General features: G+C 34.9%; 1 protein-coding gene across 2 annotated transcripts in view; it reads left to right on the forward strand.

Annotated features, from left to right (window-relative positions):
- Positions 1-16,018, forward strand: part of elfn1b (extracellular leucine-rich repeat and fibronectin type III domain containing 1b) — a 106,026-nt gene that overhangs the window by 74,433 nt on the left and 15,575 nt on the right. The window contains exon 2 of one of the 2 annotated variants that reach the window (XM_084401991.1): positions 5,902-5,973. The exons of the other annotated variant lie outside the window; for it this stretch is intronic. The gene's annotated coding sequence lies outside the window, so the exon portion shown is untranslated. The remainder of the gene's footprint in view (positions 1-5,901; positions 5,974-16,018) is intronic. 2 annotated transcript variants of the gene reach the window in all.

A 16,018-nucleotide genomic window follows, 5' to 3' on the forward strand; every position in this document is an offset into this window, starting at 1 on the left:
TGCATTATTTATGATTAGAAAAATCGGTCGCAAAGCATTTTTCAAACACACGGTGAAAACATTTTTCAGCCCCAGTTTCACACAACTTAATGGAACTGCCATACGCCACAAAAAGTCATTTAAATCAGACTGCAATAGTATGAATGCCTTGTGGAAGTTGTGAGTGCATGTAAACTTCTTCTAATTCTGATCATTTAGAATAATTATCAGAAATAGAATCATTTCCTTAATCAGTATTTATGTATTCCAGTAAACAACATCTGAACATCCTTAAAAAAGAAAAAAAGATGAATTTACTTGAGAAGAGAAAATTGCATAAGACATTAAGGCTCGTTTTCATGTAATATATCTTGGATTTAGGCAAATTACCTTCCCTGCAATTGTTTTTCTTGCTTTAAGCATAAATCTGACCAAGTTTATTGAAATTTATGCTTTAAGAAAGCAGTCGGAGATGAATAAATTTCATTTAAGATATATTTTCTGAAAACAATTCTTAATATCTTATGCAGTTTTGTTTCTCATTTACATACTGTATCTTGTTTTAAGTATATTTTAAAGGGAAAATAAGTCAAAAATACTGATTAAGAAACTCATTTTTGAAGTGAGTATATTATTTATGTAATTCTCTTTGGGAGAACCCTCTGCATGCCATCATTAATTTAGCATTTCATGTTAATCTCTTTTCTGTACTTCTACTTTCTCCTGCTGATATCTCGAAATAATGAGGTATCACTCATTTTCGGTGATGTGATACTATCACCTATAAGCTTGAAATTCAGCTGGCATCCCTAGCTATCAATTAAAGCGGCATGATCTGCAGTAACCTCTGTTGATTAAGATTCTGCTGGTGTGTGGAGGGTTCCAAGTGGCGTAAAATTGGTTGGGGGCGGGTGGTGAATGCTTCGTTTTTTTTTTGTATTCAACAGATCTGATGCTTCTCCATGTGCTGTTTACCAGAACATTGTGTCATCTCTTTTTGTGCCATGCAGTCGAAACGAGTGGGCAGATTTCACATAAATGTTGATGCAGATGCATTTTCATATTTTTTTGCAAATATAATGCAAATCAAAAATGCACTGTACAACTCAAGAAATTAGAACATTTGTTTAAATCAGAACGAGTGGGCTGGTTTCAAATAAATAAAGAACGAGAAAACTAACAAAATTATCAAACTATTTGGCCAACAAATATACTAAATTGTATACATTTTTATTTTCCTTGCTGAAGTATTTCCTCCGTTGCTACCCCAGAGGGTGGTGCTCACTGTACCCTACTGTGACTGGAATACAAATGAATATATAAGTGTTTGGTTATTCACCCATTGATTTCTGAAACAGGTGATGCAACCAGGAGGTCCTTGAAAGAAATTGTAGAACACTCTGTGAAGTATCGCTCACACAAAACAAACACATACGCCTGGAAACAAAGCATACTGTCGGCACAATTACAGCACCTGTTCTAAACGTGTGCTATCCCTGTGTTCTGCAAGGTTATTGAAACTGGATTTGATGATTTGTGGCTTACTGATGCAATTTTATGCTTTTCTGGGTCACTGCAATGTAATGCAATGAATACATATGAGTGTGTGAGAGAATATAAGAGTAAAAATACAGTAAGAAGCTTACACAGACTGTATACCTCTCACAAATGACCTACAAACGTGGAATAAATGCACCCACAATTTATACTGATTCAGACACGCTGCTCTGCTTAGAAATGTAAATGCATCCACTCCTGTCCTTGCCAATCCCTTATATCCTCGTATTCTGTGTCATTCCCTTTTCTTTCCTCTTTCCCCTTGCCATCAACAAAAATAACGTACCACATACGTTAGGGCAGACGTGAGATAAAAGCACATTTGCTAAAACAGCTCTGCCAGTTAGCTGGCTTCTACAAGTCTTTGAGCTCTTTGCGACTCGTGTTTCAAGGGACTTGTAGCCGAGTGTGCAGTGCAGTATCAGGTGAGCTAGGAGCAAGTTTACAAGGCAAATTCAGGTTAATTGGGACATTTGCTATTGGGATGACTGAGGAAAAGTGTTCCACTTAACCTGAATTCACCCAGAAAAGCCATATGTGGAGCAGGTTTGGTGATGCAGAAGTCAAAATGTATTCGTTTACAAATCATGCACTATGGTCTAAGTGTTTTGAGGTCTTAACATAGGAACCATGCAAAAATAAGTCTTCATTTATTGATCATATACCCTATAATCACATAAAAATGTGTGAATAGAAATTTTTACTGTCACTGGTGTTCATTCCAGTTTGAAACTGCAGTGAATTGTATTTATATTTATATGTACGTTTTTGGAGTTTGCAAAACGCTTGTTTTTCCAATGAGCCAACCTTCACATCGATCTTTTCTACACAATGACCACAGGCTGTCAAGCTCCAAAAAGGACAAAAAGCACAATCAAAGCCCCATAAAAGTAGTTCATACGACTTCTACACTATACTCCGAAGCCACATGATAGATTTGACTGATCCTTGGAAAGGATTTATGTGAACATTCTTCAAAATGGGGCCAAATGCAATAATGTAAAAGTTATTAAGAATAAAAAAAAAAAAAAAAAAAAAAAGTGAACATAAAGATAAAACCATTCTTTTCAGCAAATAGACACATACATTCCCTTCCTGGTGGCACAGAAACCATTTGCTGAAATGCACAACCAGCTGTGAACTCATTAACCTGGCAATTAATTTGAACAAAGTTTATCTACACTATATAAGGTCACAGCAAAGATGGCAGTAATGTACCACAGTATGTCAAGTTAATTGAACAGAAAGACACCTCTCCATAAGCACCCTGTTCATTTAATTACCACCAGTTAAAAGGACAAAAGAACAGTCACTGAATGGAGAGAGAGAGAGAGAGAGAGAGAGAGAGAGAGACGACTCTCGATAATACGATGTTACATCTTTGACTGATCTGAATCTGACACTCAATAATGGATGGTTGGAATGAAAGACAACAAAATATCAAATTCCTAATTAGTATCAGTCCACCTCGTAGTTCATAGTCAGACATTTCTAGGGCATTGAAACGTTTACTCCCTTGAATTTCCCAGAAATCACCATCACTTTTCTGTCTTTTTTAAGGAATCTGTTTGTAATCAACTTTGATATCTAATGTGCATGAAAAGGAAACAATCCTGCAAACTTACAGTTTGTAAAAAAATTTGTAAAAAGTTTTAAAGGTGCTGTATATACCGTACTAAATGCACTAAATCATTAAATACCATCATATATTTGCAGATAGGAAACATTCTAAGTTCATATACTTGTTTCTCTAAAAAAAAAAAAAAAAAAAAAAAAAAAAAAAATGCTACAGCCAGTTATTCTATTTCGAAATGTGCTTTCCATGTCGGAATATCTGTTTTTGTTTTGGTCTGTGTGATCCCGCCCACTGCCGATTTACTAAATAGTATTTTGACACCCCTGGGTTGCCAGTTTGCGGAAAACACAGCTTATTGCAGCCATGGCCGCAAGCAAACCAACTGGGTCAGAGATCGCAGATTCTAGCATTCACCTGTCCAAGATGTCCAGAGACATATTACTGTAAATTCATATTATTGTAAATCAGCTCGTTGCCTTCCTTCCACTATTATTTGCTCTCATTCCTGTTGCATGTCTTTAATCTGGCAACCCATGTGAGTGTCGAGTCTGAGGAGGAGGGGGACGATCCATGAATGTATAAATAAAATGTTTTTGTGCTAATGTTTTGAGAGTGTTATTAAAGACCAGATAACTTTAAACTTACATTACTGAATAACGTTTGTTTAGAACTTTAAGAGAACCTTTCCAGAATGTTCCCTTTTAGCTGGGGTTGTCTTGTTTTAGTAAAGTAAAATCCTCTAAACATCCTTTAAAAAGTTACATTTTCCTGAGAAGGAAAATAAGATTAAGACATTCTTGATTCATTTGTATCGCTCCATTCACAGATGTTGTCACATATTCAATACAAATATGAATACTGTATGCAGATGTGCATGCGTGTCCAATGCATTGCAAGCATGAACTTAAACAACTACAGTACTTTTGAATGCCTGTGCCATTCTCGCGTTGGCAGTTAAACCAACTTTGATTAAGTTGCTCAGGAAGATTCTAGAGACTTTCCTGTTGCTCAAACAGTAGTGCGTTGGCGCTTGCAATGCCAAGGTCATGGGTTCGATTCCCAGGGAAAGCAAGAACTGAGAACTGATAAGAACGTAAAATGTGTACCTTGAAATGCAATGTAAGTCGCTTTGGATAAAAGCATCTGCCAAATGCATAAATGTAAAAAAAAACAGCTATCAATCACACAATATTCTTGCAAACGCATATGAAAACAGCCACTTAGAAAGAAAAAATGGTCTAGTTTCCCATCAACGCAGTCTGCTGTGATGCTGTCAGAGACATGCTTTTGAAATCTATTGAAATGGCTGCTATCTCAGATTTGTGATATCTCGGATGCCTATTTTGTGAGTCTGACTGTAAAGGTGTCAGGTTGTGGAGACAGAGAGAGAGATTGCCACAGGGCATATTCCTCGGAGGCCTCTCAATCCTGGGTCAGTGTGACTTAATAGAGCAGATTTCAGGAACAGTAGGTTCTCTATGTAGGCCACACAGAGCTTTTTCCTTGTCAAAAAGCAAATAAATACATAAATTAATGTCAAATACGTGTTTCTTAGATACAGTAAGTCATTACCAAATTATTCCATATTGAACTGCGATTAGAGGAACAAGAATATTCAGTTGTAATGTTGTTGCCGTACAAAATCTCAATGGGAAAATATATATTTTTTTTAGGATGGAACGCTTCCAGAACTTTGATGAATGAGGTGAAAAGTTTCTTGGCAGGCTGTCTTTTTGAACTCATTGCAGAGGCAATGTAATATTTAGATCTAAGAGGCCATGGAAAGCCTTCTGGTGCACGTGACCACTCTTGAATTTGTTAAATATTGCACATGGAGCATTATCATCTCATCAAATGTGGACATAATGAAGGAACAGTGTCTGCTCTACAGCATGCAGTAGATTTTTCTACAAAGGCTTTTAAACAAGCATGCAAAGCAAGTGATTTCTGTTATATGGCTGTTCATTTAATCAGAAATCCACAGTGATGATGAATAGTTGGTAATAGACATTGTGTGTGTACTGTTAAGATCTCCGGCCGCCACTTCAAAGAAATCCATAAGTAGGAAATAAATAAAAAGCATTCATTATGATGGAATCCAATGCATTTATGTATGCCAAATGCCCAATTCTATTCATGTCAAATAATTCTATTATGATAAAGCAGTGATATCCGTACTTGTCTAGAAAATGAGAAGGGCGAGCATTTGGATAAAAGCCTTTTTGAAGACGTTTTAATCCTTGTGATATATTCAAACCTGTGTATCAATGTCAGATTACATTTTTACAATTTCTGAAGAAAAGCATACAGCGCATAATTAAGCCATACATTTATAAAACTGATAAGAAACAGGCAAGATTTCTATAATAGTTCTAATAAATATATAAATAAAACATATTTATAAACATGGTTATTGTGTATCGAAAAGACATTAATATGAGTATGCAACACATTAAGTTTGCTAGTTTGTTTATGATAAAACTGTAACTTTATATGCGATATTTAGGCCTAAATATTTTGGAGTGCCTTTTTTAAAAGCCTTCTGGTCCATAGATATGGCTCAGGTACTGGCTTCAATACAAGTTTATAGTATTTCATTCTGCCTTCATGCAAAACAGAAAAGCGATGGTGCATTCTGGGAAATTCGAGGGTGTAAATGAGGTTTGTCAGCCATGCAAAAACAAACAGAAAGGTTAGGGCTATAATTCATGTTTGATGAATGGGAGTGCTTTGAATCATTCTTCATGTCTCAAACTTATGACTAAAGTCTTATATCTGTGTGTTTGCAGATTTTCTCAAAGGGCCTCTGATTGGATACTTGAGAAACTGGGAGCACCAATCAGATCTCTGCAGCTGTGTGGGTAGGACATCCACATCTACACAAATACATGATTTAGTTATGACTAGTTATGACTTAATGATAGTGAGCACATTTGATAAATGATGACCAAAGGAAAAATACAATAAATAGGGTGCAAAAGAGATACTTAATTCTGTTTCCATCTCATTTGCTGTAGTAGACACTGCAAATGAGGAACGCTACTGGAGGAAAATGAAATCAATTTTCATCTTCTTTCTTTGCTAACAAGTATACACTGGTATTATGCTAAATCTGCTAAAGAACACATAAAGAATGTAATGCTATACCAAATCCAAACACACATAGTCAATAGAGTTGAGCCAAGGCCAAAGGGTCAGATGTACAGTAATGTCTCTTAGTTTTGCTGTGATGATACAGCTGACACCGAGGTCAGGACTCAACATCTGCTTCATTCCGATGGTCTCCCTCTGCACTGCACCCCTGGGTGATGTGGACTTTCTCTCAAAGCTTTGATTTCGGGACAGAATGTTCTGGAACTGAAAGCATTTACTATATCGTCCAGTCAGGCACTTGATGTTCAAACACTCCACAGCGCTGGACTGTCCTTCACAGACAAAATATACACACCCCTGGTGATTGTTTTAAATGCCATGTGATAAGGCTGCCAAGGGGTTCGTCCATTCTACTTTAGGAAACAAGCAGCAGACAGAACTGTTATAAAAACTGTCAGGAACACCTCAGCACGACAGCGTTTTAGTGCCACATAATAAAATGAAAGAATAAAGTCGTAATAAAACGAGATTAAAGTAATAATATTTTGAGAATGAAGTAAAAATGACGAGAATAGTCATTAGTCAAGTATAACGACAATAAAGTCTATATTAATAAATGAATACTCTCTCATTGAATGCATCCTTGCTGAATAAAATCATCATTTTTATTATTTTAACAAAAATCTTACTGACCCCAAACTTTTGCATTGAAACATTTTCTGCTAAATAATAATGGATAACACTTTAAAATACGGTTCATTAATGTTTTAACTAACATGAACTAACCATGAGCAATACATTTGTTGCTGTATTTGTTCATCTTTGTTAGCGTTAGTTAATACAAATACAGCCGTTCATTGTTTGTTCACAGTGCATTAACTAATGTTAACAAGATTTTAATAATGTATTAGTAAATGTTGAAATGAACATTAACAAAGATTAATAAATGCTGTATAAGTGCAATTCATTATTAGTGCATGCTAATGTAGTAAACTAATGAACCTAATGTAGTAAACTAATGTTAACTAATGAACCTTATTGTAAAGTGTTACCATACTGTATAATGCCATATTCTAACACTGGGAAAAACCCACTGTAATTTTCCACACCCCATCACAACATAATTTCTTTTGACAAGCCCTCTGTAATGAAAACCCCTCATATATAATGAATGTTGACACCTACTTCATAGCTCAGATTGTAAGTTATACTTGCTATACTATACTCTCTTGCCAAACTATTGAGAGTTAAGGGTGGACAGAAATCTTGAAATGCTAAAAAGAAAACGGATCATCAAAGAGCAAGAGGACCAATCACAATGGGCCTGGCAGGCTTGTGTAATTGTTGCGTCACTCTGTCTCAGATGACCTTGCTAGCTTGCTCTTTCCTGGTCCCAGCTGAATAAAGTTAGATTGAGATTCATGGGCTTTCTCCTGCACTCCCGTCCTCTGACTAATGCATATCTTTATCCATTCCTCTTTTCCTCCTCTCTTCCAACCAGCCTGTTTCTCCTTCGCCTGTAAAAGTTTATTTTCTTTTTCTTTTTTTCTAACAGAACAGCAGATTCATGACGTGGTTGGAGAAAGAAAAATGGACAGGAAAAGAAATTCCTTTTCATTGTTCTCTTTTCCCTGTGTATAAACTCTGCAACATATATAGTGGGTCCAAACGTCTGAGTCCAGTAGTGAAAATGCTTGCCTTTTGCATGATTTAATTTGATACAAAATGTAACAGGTTTTCAAGGTGGTCTCAGACTTTTATACTCCATTACATATATGATGATCTGTTGTGTGTTTACTAGAAAGTCTAACCAATTGGGTATAGGTTATATAGGGCTTTTGGCTAATAAAATTACATTTAAACCATCACAAAAACTATGAACAAGAAATGAATGGTAAAGGTTACCCAGATGCTTGAGGCGTTAACTTATATGACAATGCAGGGAATTCAGACTAATATATGGGAAAATATCAAGTGTAAAATGGAAGTGTATAGTGCACTGAATATTGTTACATATTTAATACCCTCACAAAAAGTACTGTGGTGGTACCATGGTACAGTGATGGTATCAGACGGTAATACCATGGTACTGTATGATAACCATATTACCAGAGAATAACGTGGTATAACAATCATGACAATACAGCAGTACATTTTTGTGCAAGTAAAAAAAAAGAAAATCATGCCCCTTGAACAAGAGTTATTTCTTTTTGTCCACCATTTTCGAAGTTCACTACAGGCAAGAAGGAATAATTGTTTTTCAAGAAATCCAATGTCATTAATGAAAAAATGGAGCATATTTGTTAGATTAAAGACTATCAAAAAGCTGAAATCAGTTACAATTGTGCCCAGTCGGTGTGTAAAAAGTGCACTATACTGTTCAAAAGTTTGGGGTTAGTAAGATTTTTTTTTACTCTTTCCCCGGCAACGTTTTTTAATTTTTTAATTTTTTAAGTTGCCATACACCGCCAGCTTTTTTGATAATTTTCACAAACATTTCATGATCCCCAGAATATTGTGTTGTATGAATATTTGATTCTGAACATGCAATATATATATATATATAAATATATATTTTGTGACCCTGGACCACAAAACCAGTCACATGGGTAATGTTTTTGACATTGAGATGTATACATCATCTGAAAGCTGAATAAATAAGCTTTCAATTGATGTATGGTTTGTTACGATAGGACGAGAAAATTTTATTAGGTCGAGATACGACTATTGGAAGTCTGGAATCTGAGGGTGCAAAAAATGTTTTACATTGAGAAAATCTCCTTTAAAGGTGTTCATTTATGTTCATGATTGTGCTGCATTCACTCACAAAAATACAAGTTTTATATATTTATGGAAGGAAATTTACAAAATATCTTAATGGAACATGCACTGTAAAAAAATTCTAACTTCCCTAACTCAAAATTTTCTAGTGACTGATAACATCTAAATTTTTCAATTGGCCCAAGTGAAATTCTGTAAATTATAAAATTAAATTTACAGAATTTCACTTGGGCCAATTGAAAAATTTAGAAGTTATCAGTCACTAGAAAATTTTGAGTTAGGGAGGTTAGAAATTTTTTACAGTGTGATCTTTATTTAATATCCTAAATTTTTTTGCCATAAAATAAAAATCTATAATTTTGACCCACACAATGTATTGTTGGCTATTGCCACAAATAAACCCATGCGACTTATGACTGGTTTTGTGATCCAGGGTCACACACACATATATATATATATATATATATACACACACACAAACGTTTTATTCTAGCTTCATGCATTCTTTTTTATCAACACTTGAATGTGGGTAAGTATCATTAATTTTGAACAAAAAGCTGAGAAAATCGTGTTTTGTTTTATCGCTTGTTTCTGCTAGTTTTTTTTTTGTCTGTTTTGATCCGGAGATTCCGTACTCTTTCAGAAGATGTGTAATAGCGCCACATACCGTATAACAGTGAAAACACGGAAAGACGGAAAATTCCATCAATGGTAGGGAAAGAACATTTTTGTTTTGCAAGGACACATTTAATTGATCAAAGTTTTATTTTTCAATGAAATGCTGTTTTTCAACATTGATAATAAGAAATGTTTATTGAGCAGCAAATCATCATATTAGAATGATTTCTCAAGGATCATGTGACACTGAAGACTGGAATAATGATGCTGAAAATCCAGTTTTGCATCACAGGAATACATTACATTTTAAAATATATTAACAGCACTGTTAAATTGCACATATAAATTGCACTTTTTTATGCAGCCTTGGTGAGCATAAGAGACATAGGCCTAATAAAAATAAAATAAAATAAAATCTTACCAACCCCAATCTTTTGGACTTAGATTTAGACAGACTTCAAAGGCACAAGATGCCATGTCTGATAATATACAATAGACATTCCACTTTAGAAATTAAAAAGCAAAGATATAGTGACTACGATGCTTATTTCTTAGTAGAAACTGAGTCAGGTTGGGAAAAAAACACACACACACACACACAAACCGCCGACAGTGAAGGAAATATCTATGCTGTCTTCAAATAACAGGATGTTATTCAAACATTGAATTCAGACGTGTCTTGAAGACTTCCTACTGCCTGTGACAACAGAACACGTTTCAGATTAGATAGTGATGGAGAAACGGAAGAGAAAGGAACATTTACTCAGAAAGGCAACAAAACCTTTATGAATCAGGTTTATAGAGACCTCAGACAATTTCTATTATGCTGGGCTGTGTTTGTTGAAAGAGGGAGGACAAACAGATGCAATAAAACACAATTGTGCGTCTGTCATTCTTAAGGTTAAGCCATGGCTCTGTGTTCCCTCACCTCTGTATGCAGCTAATAGGATTTAGAGGTTTGGGATTCATTCGCTTACAAAGCTTTGACTCCCTCAAGACAACATAATCCCTCCTTAACACAGCTAATAGAAACCTAGCAAGAATTTACTCACCTCCGTCGAGGGGTGTACAGTTTGCCTGTCAATTTTCATTCAAAAGTAAACATGATCTATCAAAAGGTCGTGTTGAACCCCGACGTCATGAGACGGGACACAACAGGTCGGTTACAATGGCTGTATGTTTTTAAGGGAATGATGGCCCATATTAGCGAAGCCGTATAATGAGGAGGATCAGCTGGTGATAGATGTTTAAGCTTAAGGCTTAAGGCTTGCTTTGGCTCTATCCCAACATAAATCTATGCAGATCCAAGTGAAAACATACATCCAATATATCTCATGCATTTATTTAAGCAAAGGGCTTAATTTGCGCAAGAACAAGATCCAGAACCTGTGGATTTGGATCTGGAAGCTGTTATTGCATCATTCTCACACACTTCAATTACATTTTAAAGCTGCAGTCCGTAGTTTTTCCTCTTTGTCGCCATCTCTGTTCGAAATCTGCAATTGCAGTTATTCGCGGAATTACGGCACAGCGTGGATGAATCCAATGCTTTGAGGAGAATGCGCGGCTGTCAGTCACCGCGCCGGTGTGGATACTGTCATTCGGAATCACAGATTCTACTTTTTGGAAGTTTGACCAACATAAGAATTTTCACCGGAAAATGTCAATTGAACAAGTAACATCCACTTTTGTTCTGAGTCTGACCATCTAAGGGAAAAAAAGCATTGCAGTAAATCGCGCTGATTAAATCTAACGATCGCTTATCATATCACGTCACCGTGCAAATTATACTTTGTTCTCAAATTGTTAATGTTAACAACATCAGCATTGCGTGACTACATTTAATGTGTATTAGGGCTACCTGTAGTTCAGTAGCCTACTCCGTAACTGTATTACTGTGTTACATAATTGAACCATTGAAATGTGGTAGAAAACAAGCCGTCTCTGCGTCCGTTTTGAACCCCTTCAAAACACGGAGGTCACGCCACCCTTCAAAAGCCCTTCCGATATTTATCCTTGTTTTCGCATGGGCCCGGTTGCAGTCTCTTTTTTTCTGTAGCCACTCCGAAGTCTTTTGCATTTTACAACTGGTGAATCTCCAGTTGTCACTGGTGATTGTCGTTTGAACCTTCCTGGATCCGCCATTAAATTGAAAAGTTTAATTATATCAAGTGCTGTAAGAAAAGGCTATAAATCTCCACCTCCAACATCCTCACACGCAACATAGCCTATAGCCGAGACACCTTCTTTATGTGTACAGATGTGACGTAATGACGCAAAGACATGCTCCAATTTCTCGCGGAAATCCACCAGTACCACTGGAATTAAAAAATTATTACAAGCTTACCGTTTTGAATCGAGCTACGGCAAGCAGAGAGTTTTGAACACTGGCTGGTTATGTACTTGCTCAAAAATTTATTTTGGATAATTTTTAACCCAAAAAAGTTACGGACTGCAGCTTTAAATACCCTAACTATATGCAATAATCTTTGCCAGTGTTTCAGAAAAAATAAAGTAGAAAACTAATAATGTTCGATCAACCAAACTTTGAGTTTGAGTTTACACTGAGTGCATTTGCAAAAATATAAATATCCAAAATCAGCTCAATGTTGAATTTTTTTTTAGAGTATGAACACACTTGGGCATGTTGAATAAGCCATAAGAAATGATAGTAAAATTGTTTAGATATGGAGCAAAATCATGGGCGAAAATAATGGACTTTGCTTAAACTGTTTACCTGATAAAAAAAATACAGTTTAAGGAGTTTTAATGCCCTACATTACACATATTCAATGTGAAGATAACAAGAATAAGGGCTACAGTTTAAAGTTTACATGCATGTAAACATACTAATTTCTTTACATTTCATTGTCTGACAGAATTGAAAGCTTGTAGTTTTGTATAAATTTGTATATGTTATATTTTTGTGGAAACATTTTTATTTATTTTTTTAGGATCCTTTGATGAATAGAAAGACTTCTGGATCGATTTAATTCCCCCTAGCAGAATAAAAGTAATCATTTATTATTACATTTTGATATATATATATATATATATATATATATCATTATATATCAAATATATCATTTTGATATATATATATATATATATATATTTAGCACTTGACTTGTATTTCATATTTCATTCAAACGCCAAGAAGGACTTGCTTTAGAGATCTGCAAGCAGGGTCAAAAAGGAGCCCCTCTGTGCAGGGAATCAAATATTAAACTGAGCTTATTCCCTGCTTTCCTAACAGGTGGATTGAGCTGTATGAAAGCCTTGAGCACTGCGCAGCGGACGGCATCTCTCCTCATCTATTCAGCTCATGTCTTTACTGCTGAATTTGCTGTAATTATGTTCTGTTGGCAGTGAGGTCACGGGTATAGTTTGGAGCGCAGCATTAGGATGGGCAATATTACATATTGAGACTAACAGGAAGGTTAACCCATGAGGTCTCTGCCTAGAGCACTATAACAATAAAAGTAAAAATAAATAATAGCATTGTTATGGCCTGCGTGTGGTTGCTCAAGCAGGCTATAATAATAAGAGAAGATAAAGGAATCCAATAAGAACACCGAAACCACAACAGCCAGTGAGGAGTCAAATTACACTCAACAAGAAAACTAAATAAAGAAAAGAAAGAAAAGAAAGAAACTAACAGGCAGAAGATGAAGAGGAGATCATAGCCTGACAACAACAGCTTCATCCTCCTCATTCACACTGATGCTTACCATTACTGGATCAATCAATGCTATATTCAATTAGTATGAAATTATAAAAATAAAAATAAATAAAAATGTTTAAACAAAAATGTAATGTTCAGCTGAGATTATTCATTATATTATTCATATACATGATATTTACACTACGTTTAGGTTTAGTGATTTTTTTTGGTTGTTGATGTTTTTGAAAAAAGCTGCATTTATCTGATGATAATACAATAAAAATAGCAACACTGTTTAAAATATTATTACAATTTAAAGTTATAGCTTTCTGTTTTAACATTTTAAAATGTAATGTATTCCTGAGATTCAAAGCTGAATTTTCAGCATCATTCCTCCAGTCTTCAGTGTCACATGATCCTTCAGAAATCATTCTAATATGATGATTTGCTGCTTCGGAAGCATTAACTATTAATGTTGAAAACAGTTGTGCTGCTTACTATTTTGGGGGAAACCATGGTACATTATTTTCAGGATTATTTGATGAATATTAGAATGAATTTTTTGTAACGATGTGAAAGGTCTTTATTTTTAATCAATTTAATGCATCCTTGCATAAAACAGTATTACTTTCTTGTTTTGTTTTTATGAACCCTAATACCCACATTCAAGTGTTGATAAAAAAAAAAAAGGAATGCATGAAGCTAGAATATTTTTAAGCAGAGGTTCTGTTCTTTCTTTTGATATAGCCTATTGCATGTTCAGATATTACTTTTCATTTGGCAGACCTTGGTCACTATGTGACAGGAAAAGACACGTGAATATTCTTTAAAAATTCCTCTTTTTGTTCAACTGAAAAAATAAAAGAGGTTTGAAGTTTCATTTAAATGTCCCCCTGAGCTGTCTCTGCATTTTTCTTTATTAAAACACGTCCTCTTAAAACTTCTATAAGCTTTAAAAAGTCTTAACACAGCAGAGAGCTGAAGCGAAGGGCATTAAAGAGACAGAGACAGAGTGTGTGTGTGTGTGTGTGTGTGTGTGTTTGTGCATGTGATTTTACAAAACCCTCATCTATTCTCTATTATCTTGTCAGTTAGTCTCTGGTCTTTTAAACACATTCTCATCTGGCTTGTGATGCTGAGCAGCTACATGGCGAATGTCATGATGCCCAGGTGTCAAGAGCACCGCAGACCCCAGAGGAAGAGGATATAAGAAATCTTTTCGTTTGCAGGTTTTGTGCGTGTTTATAAAGAGAGATGCTGTCAGCTCTTATGCTTTAGATGTGTGTCTTTGAGTATAAAAAGGGAAAGAGGAAGAGAAGTTTTGAAAGGGAGATGTTTGAGTATACTTCTAAAACCTTAAAATCTTGTACTTTTCTTTTTAGACGATGTTTGGTCCTTGCTCCTAATAGCAGTATTGCTCAGTCTCACGGCACACATAATGGATTCATTAGGCAGCTGAGGATAAAGGACCATGCTTTTTTTCTTAATAGGGTTCTTAAATAACATACATGTTCCTCCATCTTACTTAAATGATAGAATGGATGTCTTGCTGAAAGGGTTTAAATAGACGAGTGGCTTTTGCTTGAGCAAAACTTGCAAAGCCAAATGAATTATAACATGTTTGGGTGGCTTCATGAAAAGTCAGGTCAATTTGAATTAGGAAATTAACGCTGATTAAAAATCTTAAAAATGTGTCATTTTATGTGTAATGTTACATTATAATTTTAAATTATAGTTTTTGTTCATATTTTTTGCACATTTATAACATAATAATATATAATAATTTTTCATACACTACCGTTAAAAAATTTGGGGTCAGTATAAAAAGAAAAGAAATAATACTTTCATTCAGAAAGGACACATTATGAATTAAAGAATAAAAAAAAAGAAAAATGTATAACCGTTTCCAAAAAATGTTTTATAATAAGCAGCACAAAATTGATGATAATAGTAAGAAATGTTTACTGAGCTGCAAATCATCATATTAGAATGATTTCTGAAGGACCGATGCTGAACATCACAGGAATAAATTACATTTTAAAATATATTCAAATAGAAAACAGTTATTTTAAATTGTAATAACATTTCACAATATTACTGCAATAAATGCAGCCTTGGTGAGCATTAAAGACTTTTCCTTACTTTTACACTGTCATATTTATTGTTTCATCAGTAACGGTGCTCTGTAAATATCCTGAACACGGGGGAAAAAATATTTATTGTCTAAACATATTAATCTTTCTAAGCTGGTGGAGAGAAAAAAAGAAAAAAAAAACATTTGTGAGTGCAATGTAACTTCAACACATTTTTATCAGGCAGCGAACACATTATCTGTGTAATTCACATCCCACTTTTTAAAAGTGAGAAAAAAAAAAGTATTTAGAGACAATGAGCATCCTACGTGCATTTACAGTACAACCCGTGTGTGTTTGTTTATTAAATACCTTGGTTAATTTGATGTTCTCAGATACCGAAAAGACTAATCAGTTCAACACGTTTTGTTTTGTGTTTAAATAATGATTCTGCAGAATTACGCAGATTTTCTCCCAAAAACAGCACAGCAAATATGAAGAAAATCCATCTGGGTCTATCAATGCAGGCAACAAGAATACAGACCGTATTAACAGACAGCAAATGCAGTCAGCTTGTAACAACAGTTGAGATTTACACAAAAGCCAAATTACAGCAAGCATTCATATCCTTCAGTAAATATATCCACACTGCCAAAATATCGAGTGTTGAGCCCCGCT

The sequence above is a fragment of the Rutilus rutilus genome (assembly GCF_951802725.1).
Source record: "Rutilus rutilus genome assembly, chromosome: 2".
In the NCBI taxonomy this organism is placed as follows: domain Eukaryota; kingdom Metazoa; phylum Chordata; class Actinopteri; order Cypriniformes; family Leuciscidae; genus Rutilus; species Rutilus rutilus.